General features: G+C 45.5%; 9 non-coding genes and 1 pseudogene across 9 annotated transcripts; all 10 read left to right on the top strand.

Moving 5' to 3' along the window:
* Positions 1 to 128: 128 nt before the first annotated feature.
* Positions 129 to 319, top strand: LOC141204782 (U2 spliceosomal RNA). The gene has a single exon (XR_012275636.1). It is a non-coding gene; the product is annotated as a U2 spliceosomal RNA (small nuclear RNA).
* Positions 320 to 1,440: 1,121 nt separating this feature from the next.
* Positions 1,441 to 1,631, top strand: LOC141203932 (U2 spliceosomal RNA). Its single transcript, XR_012274909.1, has one exon. It is a non-coding gene; the product is annotated as a U2 spliceosomal RNA (small nuclear RNA).
* Positions 1,632 to 2,749: 1,118 nt separating this feature from the next.
* On the top strand, positions 2,750 to 2,940 carry LOC141204781 (U2 spliceosomal RNA). The gene has a single exon (XR_012275635.1). It is a non-coding gene; the product is annotated as a U2 spliceosomal RNA (small nuclear RNA).
* A 1,118-nt stretch (positions 2,941 to 4,058) lies between these two features.
* LOC141204780 (U2 spliceosomal RNA) lies at positions 4,059 to 4,249 on the top strand. Its single transcript, XR_012275634.1, has one exon. It is a non-coding gene; the product is annotated as a U2 spliceosomal RNA (small nuclear RNA).
* A 1,121-nt stretch (positions 4,250 to 5,370) lies between these two features.
* On the top strand, positions 5,371 to 5,561 carry LOC141204779 (U2 spliceosomal RNA). Its single transcript, XR_012275633.1, has one exon. It is a non-coding gene; the product is annotated as a U2 spliceosomal RNA (small nuclear RNA).
* A 1,121-nt stretch (positions 5,562 to 6,682) lies between these two features.
* On the top strand, positions 6,683 to 6,873 carry LOC141204777 (U2 spliceosomal RNA). Its single transcript, XR_012275631.1, has one exon. It is a non-coding gene; the product is annotated as a U2 spliceosomal RNA (small nuclear RNA).
* Positions 6,874 to 7,991: 1,118 nt separating this feature from the next.
* Positions 7,992 to 8,182, top strand: LOC141204776 (U2 spliceosomal RNA). Its single transcript, XR_012275630.1, has one exon. It is a non-coding gene; the product is annotated as a U2 spliceosomal RNA (small nuclear RNA).
* A 1,118-nt stretch (positions 8,183 to 9,300) lies between these two features.
* LOC141204448 (U2 spliceosomal RNA) lies at positions 9,301 to 9,392 on the top strand (annotated as a pseudogene).
* Positions 9,393 to 10,172: 780 nt separating this feature from the next.
* LOC141204349 (U2 spliceosomal RNA) lies at positions 10,173 to 10,359 on the top strand. Its single transcript, XR_012275285.1, has one exon. It is a non-coding gene; the product is annotated as a U2 spliceosomal RNA (small nuclear RNA).
* Positions 10,360 to 11,483: 1,124 nt separating this feature from the next.
* LOC141204773 (U2 spliceosomal RNA) lies at positions 11,484 to 11,674 on the top strand. The gene has a single exon (XR_012275629.1). It is a non-coding gene; the product is annotated as a U2 spliceosomal RNA (small nuclear RNA).
* The last annotated feature ends 4,365 nt before the right edge of the window (positions 11,675 to 16,039 follow it).

Below are 16,039 nucleotides of genomic sequence, written 5' to 3'. Positions count from 1 at the left end.
AAGTGCAGGCATGTAAGGGATCTAGAGGTTGACAACATGTCTTCTTAACGGGAGTCCAGGAGCTCATCTCCACAAATGGACTTTTCAGGATCCTTGGGTGGCTCCGTAGTTTGAAACCAATTCTGGTTATCGCTTCTCGGCCTTTTGGCTAAGATCAAGTGTAGTATCTGTTCTTATCAGTTTAATATCTGATACGTCCCCTATCTGGGGACCATATATTAAATGGATTTTTAGAACAGGGAGATGGAAAAAGAGCTTGCTCTGTCCACTCCACGCATTGACCTGGTATTGCAGTATCTCCAGGACCGGTGCACCCCTTCTTTAATGCAGTTTCTAAAGTCAGAAAGAATTGAATTCAATGTTTTTTGTTCATTTTGCTTGTTTGTTGGATTTTGGGATGGACTCTTTGGCTTTGCTTTTCTTCTCCTCATTGGATTTTTCATGTTCAAAGTTGCAGAAGCCAGATTACAAGCTCATTTTGGTTCAACTTCAGCAACTGTGCATTGCATTGCCATGTAATGTAATGAAATGCTATCTTTCTAGCTCTCCCTTTTTACTTCCTTTTGGATAAACAGACATATTAGGCAAGCATTTTGGAGCTTTCACCTAAATAACTACAGGTGGTGAGATAAGCTGCACAATATAATTGACCTTTCAGTATATTGTTGCACACACACCATCTATTTAGCAAATGCCCTTGTTATCAACAGCAGCCTTTTAAACTCACCTGAGCTAACAGGTATGTGCGCTGGTTACTCTGCTGCGCTTAAAATTTCTTTTTTGGTTTGCTACAATGCCTTTTCTGAAACGTTGTCTCCCTCTGCTGGAACACTGACTTCTTTCATTTAATGCCTGCAGACTATAAAAGAGAACCCAACCCAAAAAGTTTGGTTGATTAGTCTGTGGCATTCTGTTAAACTGTTGCTTTTGGCGGTCTCTGTGAGCTTCTCAGCGACATTCAGCCAGCCAGGTATCCTGCCTGCAGTAGATGGAATGTGGCAATGGAACGCTGGCTGCGCGTGTCATAATAGGCTCTGAGCCTTTATATACCTGTGCACAGCAGCAGCCACCTTCAGTCTGCTGCTGGACAGCCAGCAGCAGCAGCAGCAGCAGCAGGAGAGGTATGTAATCAGCAGCCCTCCTGCTAAGGGTAGACAGCTGCTCGTTCCACCCCACCCCCCGCCTTAATTGGTTCTCCTCCCTTCCAACGGTGTTGAGGCGGGTGGGAACAGCAGGGGGTGAAGGTGCTGTGTTTAAAGAGGTGGAGTTATGCAGATCTAAAACGCGTGGATTGCAGCAGCAGCAAGCCGAAAAGTGCAGGCATGTAAGGGATCTAGAGGTTGACAACATGTCTTCTTAACGGGAGTCCAGGAGCTCATCTCCACAAATGGACTTTTCAGGATCCTTGGGTGGCTCCGTAGTTTGAAACCAATTCTGGTTATCGCTTCTCGGCCTTTTGGCTAAGATCAAGTGTAGTATCTGTTCTTATCAGTTTAATATCTGATACGTCCCCTATCTGGGGACCATATATTAAATGGATTTTTAGAACAGGGAGATGGAAAAAGAGCTTGCTCTGTCCTCTCCACGCATTGACCTGGTATTGCAGTATCTCCAGGACCGGTGCACCCCTTCTTTAATGCAGTTTCTAAAATCAGAAAGAATTGAATTCAATGTTTTTTGTTCATTTTGCTTGTTTGTCGGATTTTGGGATGGACTCTTTGGCTTTGCTTTTCTTCTCCTCATTGGATTTTTCATGTTCAAAGTTGCAGAAGCCAGATTACAAGCTCATTTTGGTTCAACTTCAGCAACTGTGCATTGCATTGCCATGTAATGTAATGAAATGCTATCTTTCTAGCTCTCCCTTTTTACTTCCTTTTGGATAAACAGACATATTAGGCAAGCATTTTGGAGCTTTCACCTAAATAACTACAGGTGGTGAGATAAGCTGCACAATATAATTGACCTTTCAGTATATTGTTGCACACACACCATCTATTTAGCAAATGCCCTTGTTATCAACAGCAGCCTTTTAAACTCACCTGAGCTAAAAGGTATGTGCGCTGGTTACTCTGCTGCGCTTAAAATTTCTTTTTTGGTTTGCTACAATGCCTTTTCTGAAACGTTGTCTCCCTCTGCTGGAACACTGACTTCTTTCATTTAATGCCTGCAGACTATAAAAGAGAACCCAACCCAAAAAGTTTGGTTGATTAGTCTGTGGCATTCTGTTAAACTGTTGCTTATGGCGGTCTCTGTGAGCTTCTCAGCGACATTCAGCCAGCCAGGTATCCTGCCTGCAGTAGATGGAATGTGGCAATGGAACGCTGGCTGCGCGTGTCATAATAGGCTCTGAGCCTTTATATACCTGTGCACAGCAGCAGCCACCTTCAGTCTGCTGCTGGACAGCCAGCAGCAGCAGCAGCAGCAGGAGAGGTATGTAATCAGCAGCCCTCCTGCTAAGGGTAGACAGCTGCTCGTTCCACCCCACCCCCCGCCTTAATTGGTTCTCCTCCCTTCCAACGGTGTTGAGGCGGGTGGGAGCAGCAGGGGGTGAAGGTGCTGTGTTTAAAGAGGTGGAGTTATGCAGATCTAAAACGCGTGGATTGCAGCAGCAGCAAGCCGAAAAGTGCAGGCATGTAAGGGATCTAGAGGTTGACAACATGTCTTCTTAACGGGAGTCCAGGAGCTCATCTCCACAAATGGACTTTTCAGGATCCTTGGGTGGCTCCGTAGTTTGAAACCAATTCTGGTTATCGCTTCTCGGCCTTTTGGCTAAGATCAAGTGTAGTATCTGTTCTTATCAGTTTAATATCTGATACGTCCCCTATCTGGGGACCATATATTAAATGGATTTTTAGAACAGGGAGATGGAAAAAGAGCTTGCTCTGTCCACTCCACGCATTGACCTGGTATTGCAGTATCTCCAGGACCGGTGCACCCCTTCTTTAATGCAGTTTCTAAAATCAGAAAGAATTGAATTCAATGTTTTTTGTTCATTTTGCTTGTTTGTTGGATTTTGGGATGGACTCTTTGGCTTTGCTTTTCTTCTCCTCATTGGATTTTTCATGTTCAAAGTTGCAGAAGCCAGATTACAAGCTCATTTTGGTTCAACTTCAGCAACTGTGCATTGCATTGCCATGTAATGTAATGAAATGCTATCTTTCTAGCTCTCCCTTTTTACTTCCTTTTGGATAAACAGACATATTAGGCAAGCATTTTGGAGCTTTCACCTAAATAACTACAGGTGGTGAGATAAGCTGCACAATATAATTGACCTTTCAGTATATTGTTGCACACACACCATCTATTTAGCAAATGCCCTTGTTATCAACAGCAGCCTTTTAAACTCACCTGAGCTAACAGGTATGTGCGCTGGTTACTCTGCTGCGCTTAAAATTTCTTTTTTGGTTTGCTACAATGCCTTTTCTGAAACGTTGTCTCCCTCTGCTGGAACACTGACTTCTTTCATTTAATGCCTGCAGACTATAAAAGAGAACCCAACCCAAAAAGTTTGGTTGATTAGTCTGTGGCATTCTGTTAAACTGTTGCTTATGGCGGTCTCTGTGAGCTTCTCAGCGACATTCAGCCAGCCAGGTATCCTGCCTGCAGTAGATGGAATGTGGCAATGGAACGCTGGCTGCGCGTGTCATAATAGGCTCTGAGCCTTTATATACCTGTGCACAGCAGCAGCCACCTTCAGTCTGCTGCTGGACAGCCAGCAGCAGCAGCAGCAGCAGGAGAGGTATGTAATCAGCAGCCCTCCTGCTAAGGGTAGACAGCTGCTCGTTCCACCCCACCCCCCGCCTTAATTGGTTCTCCTCCCTTCCAACGGTGTTGAGGCGGGTGGGAACAGCAGGGGGTGAAGGTGCTGTGTTTAAAGAGGTGGAGTTATGCAGATCTAAAACGCGTGGATTGCAGCAGCAGCAAGCCGAAAAGTGCAGGCATGTAAGGGATCTAGAGGTTGACAACATGTCTTCTTAACGGGAGTCCAGGAGTTCATCTCCACAAATGGACTTTTCAGGATCCTTGGGTGGCTCCGTAGTTTGAAACCAATTCTGGTTATCGCTTCTCGGCCTTTTGGCTAAGATCAAGTGTAGTATCTGTTCTTATCAGTTTAATATCTGATACGTCCCCTATCTGGGGACCATATATTAAATGGATTTTTAGAACAGGGAGATGGAAAAAGAGCTTGCTCTGTCCACTCCACGCATTGACCTGGTATTGCAGTATCTCCAGGACCGGTGCACCCCTTCTTTAATGCAGTTTCTAAAATCAGAAAGAATTGAATTCAATGTTTTTTGTTCATTTTGCTTGTTTGTTGGATTTTGGGATGGACTCTTTGGCTTTGCTTTTCTTCTCCTCATTGGATTTTCCATGTTCAAAGTTGCAGAAGCCAGATTACAAGCTCATTTTGGTTCAACTTCAGCAACTGTGCATTGCATTGCCATGTAATGTAATGAAATGCTATCTTTCTAGCTCTCCCTTTTTACTTCCTTTTGGATAAACAGACATATTAGGCAAGCATTTTGGAGCTTTCACCTAAATAACTACAGGTGGTGAGATAAGCTGCACAATATAATTGACCTTTCAGTATATTGTTGCTCACACACCATCTATTTAGCAAATGCCCTTGTTATCAACAGCAGCCTTTTAAACTCACCTGAGCTAACAGGTATGTGCGCTGGTTACTCTGCTGCGCTTAAAATTTCTTATTTGGTTTGCTACAATGCCTTTTCTGAAACGTTGTCTCCCTCTGCTGGAACACTGACTTCTTTCATTTAATGCCTGCAGACTATAAAAGAGAACCCAACCCAAAAAGTTTGGTTGATTAGTCTGTGGCATTCTGTTAAACTGTTGCTTATGGCGGTCTCTGTGAGCTTTTCAGCGAAATTCAGCCAGCCAGGTATCCTGCCTGCAGTAGATGGAATGTGGCAATGGAACGCTGGCTGCGCGTGTCATAATAGGCTCTGAGCCTTTATATACCTGTGCACAGCAGCAGCCACCTTCAGTCTGCTGCTGGACAGCCAGCAGCAGCAGCAGCAGCAGCAGGAGAGGTATGTAATCAGCAGCCCTCCTGCTAAGGGTAGACAGCTGCTCGTTCCACCCCACCCCCCGCCTTAATTGGTTCTCCTCCCTTCCAACGGTGTTGAGGCGGGTGGGAACAGCAGGGGGTGAAGGTGCTGTGTTTAAAGAGGTGGAGTTATGCAGATCTAAAACGCGTGGATTGCAGCAGCAGCAAGCCGAAAAGTGCAGGCATGTAAGGGATCTAGAGGTTGACAACATGTCTTCTTAACGGGAGTCCAGGAGCTCATCTCCACAAATGGACTTTTCAGGATCCTTGGGTGGCTCCGTAGTTTGAAACCAATTCTGGTTATCGCTTCTCGGCCTTTTGGCTAAGATCAAGTGTAGTATCTGTTCTTATCAGTTTAATATCTGATACGTCCCCTATCTGGGGACCATATATTAAATGGATTTTTAGAACAGGGAGATGGAAAAAGAGCTTGCTCTGTCCACTCCACGCATTGACCTGGTATTGCAGTATCTCCAGGACCGGTGCACCCCTTCTTTAATGCAGTTTCTAAAATCAGAAAGAATTGAATTCAATGTTTTTTGCTCATTTTGCTTGTTTGTTGGATTTTGGGATGGACTCTTTGGCTTTGCTTTTCTTCTCCTCATTGGATTTTTCATGTTCAAAGTTGCAGAAGCCAGATTACAAGCTCATTTTGGTTCAACTTCAGCAACTGTGCATTGCATTGCCATGTAATGTAATGAAATGCTATCTTTCTAGCTCTCCCTTTTTACTTCCTTTTGGATAAACAGACATATTAGGCAAGCATTTTGGAGCTTTCACCTAAATAACTACAGGTGGTGAGATAAGCTGCACAATATAATTGACCTTTCAGTATATTGTTGCACACACACCATCTATTTAGCAAATGCCCTTGTTATCAACAGCAGCCTTTTAAACTCACCTGAGCTAACAGGTATGTGCGCTGGTTACTCTGCTGCGCTTAAAATTTCTTTTTTGGTTTGCTACAATGCCTTTTCTGAAACGTTGTCTCCCTCTGCTGGAACACTGACTTCTTTCATTTAATGCCTGCAGACTATAAAAGAGAACCCAACCCAAAAAGTTTGGTTGATTAGTCTGTGGCATTCTGTTAAACTGTTGCTTATGGCGGTCTCTGTGAGCTTCTCAGCGACATTCAGCCAGCCAGGTATCCTGCCTGCAGTAGATGGAATGTGGCAATGGAACGCTGGCTGCGCGTGCCATAATAGGCTCTGAGCCTTTATATACCTGTGCACAGCAGCAGCCACCTTCAGTCTGCTGCTGGACAGCCAGCAGCAGCAGCAGCAGCAGCAGGAGAGGTATGTAATCAGCAGCCCTCCTGCTAAGGGTAGACAGCTGCTCGTTCCACCCCACCCCCCGCCTTAATTGGTTCTCCTCCCTTCCAACGGTGTTGAGGCGGGTGGGAACAGCAGGGGGTGAAGGTGCTGTGTTTAAAGAGGTGGAGTTATGCAGATCTAAAACGCGTGGATTGCAGCAGCAGCAAGCCGAAAAGTGCAGGCATGTAAGGGATCTAGAGGTTGACAACATGTCTTCTTAACGGGAGTCCAGGAGCTCATCTCCACAAATGGACTTTTCAGGATCCTTGGGTGGCTCCGTAGTTTGAAACCAATTCTGGTTATCGCTTCTCGGCCTTTTGGCTAAGATCAAGTGTAGTATCTGTTCTTATCAGTTTAATATCTGATACGTCCCCTATCTGGGGACCATATATTAAATGGATTTTTAGAACAGGGAGATGGAAAAAGAGCTTGCTCTGTCCACTCCACGCATTGACCTGGTATTGCAGTATCTCCAGGACCGGTGCACCCCTTCTTTAATGCAGTTTCTAAAATCAGAAAGAATTGAATTCAATGTTTTTTGTTCATTTTGCTTGTTTGTCGGATTTTGGGATGGACTCTTTGGCTTTGCTTTTCTTCTCCTCATTGGATTTTTCATGTTCAAAGTTGCAGAAGCCAGATTACAAGCTCATTTTGGTTCAACTTCAGCAACTGTGCATTGCATTGCCATGTAATGTAATGAAATGCTATCTTTCTAGCTCTCCCTTTTTACTTCCTTTTGGATAAACAGACATATTAGGCAAGCATTTTGGAGCTTTCACCTAAATAACTACAGGTGGTGAGATAAGCTGCACAATATAATTGACCTTTCAGTATATTGTTGCACACACACCATCTATTTAGCAAATGCCCTTGTTATCAACAGCAGCCTTTTAAACTCACCTGAGCTAACAGGTATGTGCGCTGGTTACTCTGCTGCGCTTAAAATTTCTTTTTTGGTTTGCTACAATGCCTTTTCTGAAACGTTGTCTCCCTCTGCTGGAACACTGACTTCTTTCATTTAATGCCTGCAGACTATAAAAGAGAACCCAACCCAAAAAGTTTGGTTGATTAGTCTGTGGCATTCTGTTAAACTGTTGCTTATGGCGGTCTCTGTGAGTTTCTCAGCGACATTCAGCCAGCCAGGTATCCTGCCTGCAGTAGATGGAATGTGGCAATGGAACGCTGGCTGCGCGTGTCATAATAGGCTCTGAGCCTTTATATACCTGTGCACAGCAGCAGCCACCTTCAGTCTGCTGCTGGACAGCCAGCAGCAGCAGCAGCAGCAGGAGAGGTATGTAATCAGCAGCCCTCCTGCTAAGGGTAGACAGCTGCTCGTTCCACCCCACCCCCCGCCTTAATTGGTTCTCCTCCCTTCCAACGGTGTTGAGGCGGGTGGGAACAGCAGGGGGTGAAGGTGCTGTGTTTAAAGAGGTGGAGTTATGCAGATCTAAAACGCGTGGATTGCAGCAGCAGCAAGCCGAAAAGTGCAGGCATGTAAGGGATCTAGAGGTTGACAACATGTCTTCTTAACGGGAGTCCAGGAGCTCATCTCCACAAATGGACTTTTCAGGATCCTTGGGTGGCTCCGTAGTTTGAAACCAATTCTGGTTATCGCTTCTCGGCCTTTTGGCTAAGATCAAGTGTAGTATCTGTTCTTATCAGTTTAATATCTGATACGTCCCCTATCTGGGGACCATATATTAAATGGATTTTTAGAACAGGGAGATGGAAAAAGAGCTTGCTCTGTCCACTCCACGCATTGACCTGGTATTGCAGTATCTCCAGGACCGGTGCACCCCTTCTTTAATGCAGTTTCTAAAATCAGAAAGAATTGAATTCAATGTTTTTTGTTCATTTTGCTTGTTTGTCGGATTTTGGGATGGACTCTTTGGCTTTGCTTTTCTTCTCCTCATTGGATTTTTCATGTTCAAAGTTGCAGAAGCCAGATTACAAGCTCATTTTGGTTCAACTTCAGCAACTGTGCATTGCATTGCCATGTAATGTAATGAAATGCTATCTTTCTAGCTCTCCCTTTTTACTTCCTTTTGGATAAACAGACATATTAGGCAAGCATTTTGGAGCTTTCACCTAAATAACTACAGGTGGTGAGATAAGCTGCACAATATAATTGACCTTTCAGTATATTGTTGCACACACACCATCTATTTAGCAAATGCCCTTGTTATCAACAGCAGCCTTTTAAACTCACCTGAGCTAACAGGTATGTGCGCTGGTTACTCTGCTGCGCTTAAAATTTCTTTTTTGGTTTGCTACAATGCCTTTTCTGAAACGTTGTCTCCCTCTGCTGGAACACTGACTTCTTTCATTTAATGCCTGCAGACTATAAAAGAGAACCCAACCCAAAAAGTTTGGTTGATTAGTCGGTGGCATTCTGTTAAACTGTTGCTTATGGCGGTCTCTGTGAGCTTCTCAGCGACATTCAGCCAGCCAGGTATCCTGCCTGCAGTAGATGGAATGTGGCAATGGAACGCTGGCTGCGCGTGTCATAATAGGCTCTGAGCCTTTATATACCTGTGCACAGCAGCAGCCACCTTCAGTCTGCTGCTGGACAGCCAGCAGCAGCAGCAGCAGCAGGAGAGGTATGTAATCAGCAGCCCTCCTGCTAAGGGTAGACAGCTGCTCGTTCCACCCCACCCCCCGCCTTAATTGGTTCTCCTCCCTTCCAACGGTGTTGAGGCGGGTGGGAACATCAGGGGGTGAAGGTGCTGTGTTTAAAGAGGTGGAGTTATGCAGATCTAAAACGCGTGGATTGCAGCAGCAGCAAGCCGAAAAGTGCAGGCATGTAAGGGATCTAGAGGTTGACAACATGTCTTCTTAACGGGAGTCCAGGAGCTCATCTCCACAAATGGACTTTTCAGGATCCTTGGGTGGCTCCGTAGTTTGAAACCAATTCTGGTTATCGCTTCTCGGCCTTTTGGCTAAGATCAAGTGTAGTATCTTTCGAAAAGGCGGTTTTGGATGTTGGCCGCCCTAGTAGATTGATACATTATGCACACTGGGGTTTAGGCGCTTGTTAGTACGCCAGGTGGCTAATATAGTCATCTGGTGGAAAGCATGGCCCCCCTGGATCGACGCCATTGGGCCGGGGAAGATCGAAAGCCCGAAGTGTGAAGTGCCCCAGGAGTGGTGACCCTGGGGTGCCTTAACTCACTGGGATTGGGAACCCCACTTGAGTTTATGGTACATTTGCACAAGCACTTCAAATTTTCTTTCTTCGCACACACCCTTATTCCGGGCCTTCTGGCCTTAGGATGGGGAATTTTTCAATTCCCGGTCGAAGGTCCGGGCAGTATTATACTGTGAAACCTTCACTATTTATTTAATTTCTTTGTCACTGTGTGTCCACTTATTCACGTGTGTCACGTCCTACTAGGATTTTGTCGGGATGCGGTTCCCTTACGGGTTCCTCTCTTGGCAGGTCTAGGGGGGGAGTGTGTGGCCATCAGGTTCCGCTCCCCCCTGAACCCCCTGGCTCTCCTCTTTCGGGAGGAGAGCGTTGTTGGCTCCCCTCTTCCGGGAGGGGAGCACAGTCTTTGGCGCCCAGTGCCTTGCTCGGGTGAGAACTCGGGCAGGTGCTGGGGGTAAGATTGGGTCGCCTCTGGCTTCGGCTGGAGGTGGCTTTTTGTCCCTGTTCCTCGCTGTGGCCTTTTGGCTCGGAGGGACGGGGAATGGTTTGGGGGACCCTTCTCCTTTTGGAGAGGGTTTCAAGAAGACCAGCATCCTAGTGCACTTTTTTTGTTGCACTTGTCACTTTTTTAAGCGCACTCGGGTTTTGTACACGAATTCGGGCTTTCAAAATAGAAATCTGTTCTTATCAGTTTAATATCTGATACGTCCCCTATCTGGGGACCATATATTAAATGGATTTTTAGAACAGGGAGATGGAAAAAGAGCTTGCTCTGTCCACTCCACGCATTGACCTGGTATTGCAGTATCTCCAGGACCGGTGCACCCCTTCTTTAATGCAGTTTCTAAAATCAGAAAGAATTGAATTCAATGTTTTTTGTTCATTTTGCTTGTTTGTCGGATTTTGGGATGGACTCTTTGGCTTTGCTTTTCTTCTCCTCATTGGATTTTTCATGTTCAAAGTTGCAGAAGCCAGATTACAAGCTCATTTTGGTTCAACTTCAGCAACTGTGCATTGCATTGCCATGTAATGTAATGAAATGCTATCTTTCTAGCTCTCCCTTTTTACTTTCTTTTGGATAAACAGACATATTAGGCAAGCATTTTGGAGCTTTCACCTAAATAACTACAGGTGGTGAGATAAGCTGCACAATATAATTGACCTTTCAGTATATTGTTGCACACACACCATCTATTTAGCAAATGCCCTTGTTATCAACAGCAGCCTTTTAAACTCACCTGAGCTAACAGGTATGTGCGCTGGTTACTCTGCTGCGCTTAAAATTTCTTTTTTGGTTTGCTACAATGCCTTTTCTGAAACGTTGTCTCCCTCTGCTGGAACACTGAATTCTTTCATTTAATGCCTGCAGACTATAAAAGAGAACCCAACCCAAAAAGTTTGGTTGATTAGTCTGTGGCATTCTGTTAAACTGTTGCTTATGGCGGTCTCTGTGAGCTTCTCAGCGACATTCAGCCAGCCAGGTATCCTGCCTGCAGTAGATGGAATGTGGCAATGGAACGCTGGCTGCGCGTGTCATAATAGGCTCTGAGCCTTTATATACCTGTGCACAGCAGCAGCCACCTTCAGTCTGCTGCTGGACAGCCAGCAGCAGCAGCAGCAGCAGCAGCAGGAGAGGTATGTAATCAGCAGCCCTCCTGCTAAGGGTAGACAGCTGCTCGTTCCACCCCACCCCCCGCCTTAATTGGTTCTCCTCCCTTCCAACGGTGTTGAGGCGGGTGGGAACAGCAGGGGGTGAAGGTGCTGTGTTTAAAGAGGTGGAGTTATGCAGATCTAAAACGCGTGGATTGCAGCAGCAGCAAGCCGAAAAGTGCAGGCATGTAAGGGATCTAGAGGTTGACAACATGTCTTCTTAACGGGAGTCCAGGAGCTCATCTCCACAAATGGACTTTTCAGGATCCTTGGGTGGCTCCGTAGTTTGAAACCAATTCTGGTTATCGCTTCTCGGCCTTTTGGCTAAGATCAAGTGTAGTATCTGTTCTTATCAGTTTAATATCTGATACGTCCCCTATCTGGGGACCATATATTAAATGGATTTTTAGAACAGGGAGATGGAAAAAGAGCTTGCTCTGTCCACTCCACGCATTGACCTGGTATTGCAGTATCTCCAGGACCGGTGCACCCCTTCTTTAATGCAGTTTCTAAAATCAGAAAGAATTGAATTCAATGTTTTTTGTTCATTTTGCTTGTTTGTCGGATTTTGGGATGGACTCTTTGGCTTTGCTTTTCTTCTCCTCATTGGATTTTTCATGTTCAAAGTTGCAGAAGCCAGATTACAAGCTCATTTTGGTTCAACTTCAGCAACTGTGGATTGCATTGCCATGTAATGTAATGAAATGCTATCTTTCTAGCTCTCCCTTTTTACTTCCTTTTGGATAAACAGACATATTAGGCAAGCATTTTGGAGCTTTCACCTAAATAACTACAGGTGGTGAGATAAGCTGCACAATATAATTGACCTTTCAGTATATTGTTGCACACACACCATCTATTTAGCAAATGCCCTTGTTATCAACAGCAGCCTTTTAAACTCACCTGAGCTAACAGGTATGTGCGCTGGTTACTCTGCTGCGCTTAAAATTTCTTTTTTGGTTTGCTACAATGCCTTTTCTGAAACGTTGTCTCCCTCTGCTGGAACACTGACTTCTTTCATTTAATGCCTGCAGACTATAAAAGAGAACCCAACCCAAAAAGTTTGGTTGATTAGTCTGTGGCATTCTGTTAAACTGTTGCTTATGGCGGTCTCTGTGAGCTTCTCAGCGACATTCAGCCAGCCAGGTATCCTGCCTGCAGTAGATGGAATGTGGCAATGGAACGCTGGCTGCGCGTGTCATAATAGGCTCTGAGCCTTTATATACCTGTGCACAGCAGCAGCCACCTTCAGTCTGCTGCTGGACAGCCAGCAGCAGCAGCAGCAGCAGCAGGAGAGGTATGTAATCAGCAGCCCTCCTGCTAAGGGTAGACAGCTGCTCGTTCCACCCCACCCCCCGCCTTAATTGGTTCTCCTCCCTTCCAACGGTGTTGAGGCGGGTGGGAACAGCAGGGGGTGAAGGTGCTGTGTTTAAAGAGGTGGAGTTATGCAGATCTAAAACGCGTGGATTGCAGCAGCAGCAAGCCGAAAAGTGCAGGCATGTAAGGGATCTAGAGGTTGACAACATGTCTTCTTAACGGGAGTCCAGGAGCTCATCTCCACAAATGGACTTTTCAGGATCCTTGGGTGGCTCTGTAGTTTGAAACCAATTCTGGTTATCGCTTCTCGGCCTTTTGGCTTCGATCCTACAGCTTGTCTGTTTGGTTGTTGTCTATCTGGGTGCTTCCGGTACCCTCTCTCTCGGCCTGGGGGGATCGTTCCTCTTCGGAGGGACTTCACCCCCCTGCTGCTATAGGGAGAGAGGCTTAGTCCGGGAGCAACGGGAAGTGATCCCCTAAAAAGGCATATGCCTTTTTTTTCTTTCCGTAGTTGGCGTACTTTTTTTGGAAGAGATGCCGGCTGTGCTGTCATATGCATCGGGTGAACCCCGGATGAGAAATACAGTGCGAATTGACGTTTTGGAGAAGTTTCGCTGTGAGAAAAACATCCAGTATGTTTGGAACATCATCCTTCTTGGACTTCTGGGATTTAGTAGAGAGGACATCTTCTGCTTCCAGGACAACGAATCGAAAGGTACCTACACCATCACTTTTAGGAGTCAAGGGTGCTGCCAACAACTGGTCCAGAAAGTGAACGAAAATAGCCACATGGACGAAATGGAAGGTTTGATTTTTTCCTTATTATTTGTTTATGAAGAAGTCCAGATTGTGGTTCACTTCCCTAACCCTTTTGTGGAAGTGCTGGATATTTTGACTTTCTTGCGTCGCTATTGCGATGACGTGTCCTTTTTAGGAAAAAATAAAAATGCAGTTAATTTTTGGTGTGGGAAGCGGAGGTTCCTGGCACGATTAAAGAAGGATCCAACGGGAGTCGGAGGAACACAGCACCCTCCCTCCACCTTCACAATCGGGAAGAGCCGAGGATACCTCTTCTATCAAGGTATGCCCTTGTATTGTAGGAATTGTGGCACAATGGGGCATACCCAAGACGCTTGCCAGGAGAGGAGGGCTGCCCGTTGTAATAATTGCAGCCAGTATGGACACTTGACGAAAGACTGTCCTCACAAGAAACAGTGTAATCTGTGCGGGGAGGATGGACATGTATTCCGGAGTTGCCCCCAGAGAACCAAGGTACGGACATATGCAGAGGCAACTGGGGGTCCCTGGCGAAGACAATCTCTAGCTCCCCCTCAGTGTCCGTCGGGGAGGATCCCCTTGACAGGACTGAGCTAAGCTCTACTGGCCCCTCTGTAGTGGAGGTGGCAAAGAAGAAGCCCCCGCAAAAAGGGGACTATGGGCGGTCCGTCCAGGGACCGGAGCAGGGATGCTCTTCTGTTCGGGAGGGTGTCTCTGTGTCGATGGCCCCTGAAGATGTGTGTGTTTCTGGTGTGCTGGAGCAGGGTGCCCCCAGTATGTTGGCACTGGTGGGCCCTGCTGCGAAGGCCCCAGATGCTATTCAAGTGTCGAGCCAGCAGGACGCAGTGTGTTTTTCCCTAGGTGACGACCTCGAGAAGAGAGACCATGAGGCAGTAGTGGGAGAAGATTGCACTAGTGACCTACCTGAACCCAGCGGGAAAAAGATGCGTGCGGATGTCTGTCCGGATTCACCGGATGTTTCCTTGGGTGTCGGTGATTTGTGGCTGCAGGGAGCAGGAGCTGGATACCCGGTCACTGCCTCGGATCCAATGAACATTTCCTTTTCCCCGGAGTCAGGGATCTTGGAGGCACTGTTGGATCATAGTCCTGAACAGGTCAAGATGATTCTGGATGACTCCCTCCCACCTTGACTTTAATGCCGTCCATAAAATGCCTCTCACTGAATGTGAGATCTTTAAAGAGCCCTGTTCGCAGGGCTGCTCTTTTTCAATATTTAGAGACTTTAGACTTTGATGTGTGTTTATTGCAGGAATGTGGACTACAACACTCAATTAATTATGACGAGCTTAAAAAGGATTGGAAGTCGGGACCGTCAGTGTGGTCCGGCTCAAATGTGAATAGGTCTGCTGGAGTGGGTTTGCTCTGTCGTGGTAATAACATCGTGTTTTCCTCTGTTACAGAGATTACACCAGGCAGGGCAATGTTAGTACATTTGCATATTAATAATTTTAGTTTTCGCATAATTAATGTGTATGCTCCCCCCGACAAGCAAGAGCGCATCCAATTGTTTGAAATTTTGCCTGTATTTTGTGTTGGGTCTTCTCCCCTCCTGATAGGTGGGGATTTCAACTGCCTTAGTGTCGGCGAACAACGAGTAGGAGGGGACCCTCTCCGTAAGTTGGATAAGTCATGTTTTCTGCTAAAAAATTTTCAAACTGATTTTAAGCTATGCGATGCCTGGAGGTCTCTTTCACCGACGGACCCTGGATTTACATGGTCCGGTCGGGGAGTGGCCTCTAGGATCGATTTTATGTTTTTATCTGTGGATTTTAAGCCGGTGATGTTTGATCTAATGTCTAATTTATTTTCCGATCACAAAATGTTAAAATTACAGTTAGAATACCAAGGAGAGCAGAGAATAAACAAAGGACTGTGGCGTTTGGGGACACATCTGCTGGAGGATCCTCAGATAAGGTCGGATTTTTGTACAGCCTACCAGGAATGGAGACAACATAGGCCTCCTTATATAAAAATGTTGTCTTGGTGGGAAAAGATTAAAAATAAAATTAGGCTTTTTTTTATCACGGCAGGGAGGAAGAAATCAAGACAGAAAAAACAATTTTTCTCAAATCTAAATACTAGGCTGCAGACACTTTATAAATTTAAAGAGATTGGGTTGGAGGTGGAGGAAGACATTGTCAGCCTAAAAGCAGAAATACATACACTTTTGGAGCAGAAGGGGAGAGAGGTTATTTTTAATTCAATGGTAAAGCAGTTAGAAGAAGATGAAAAATGTACACGCTTCTTTTTTAAAAAAGCAATGGAGAGGAAAGATGCGATTACTTGTTTAGGTGAAGAATCCACTATACAGGGCATGAAGAACGTGGCTTTTGATTTTTACCGACTCCTTTTTAGTGAGAAAAGTGTGGATGATTCCTTTTTACAAGATGCTCTTAATGTCCTAGATTTTAAGTTGAATCAGTCAGATCAGGAGTTTTTAATACGGGATTTTAGCTTAGAGGAACTTTTTAACATTTTTAAAAGTTTTTCAAAGGGCAAAGCTCCGGGAGCAGACGGTCTCCCCGTCGAATTTTATCTGACTTTCTGGGATATTTTAAAGGATGATCTTTTAGCACTTTTTAAGGAGGTTTTTAAGTGTAAACGGTTGCCCAAGGGATGGAGGAGGGGAATAGTGTCCTTGATCTTTAAAAAGAAAGGGGCTCGTGAGGACCTTGCAAATTGGAGGCCTATCACCCTCCTCAACATGGATTATAAAGTATTAGCCAAATTTATTGCATGCCGGCT

Source organism: Phyllobates terribilis, unplaced genomic scaffold, assembly GCF_046119375.1.
Source record: "Phyllobates terribilis strain yellow unplaced genomic scaffold, ASM4611937v1 Scaffold_134__1_contigs__length_4944459, whole genome shotgun sequence".
Classification (NCBI taxonomy): Eukaryota; Metazoa; Chordata; class Amphibia; order Anura; family Dendrobatidae; genus Phyllobates; species Phyllobates terribilis.
This window is presented reverse-complemented; position numbering and strand designations above follow the sequence as displayed.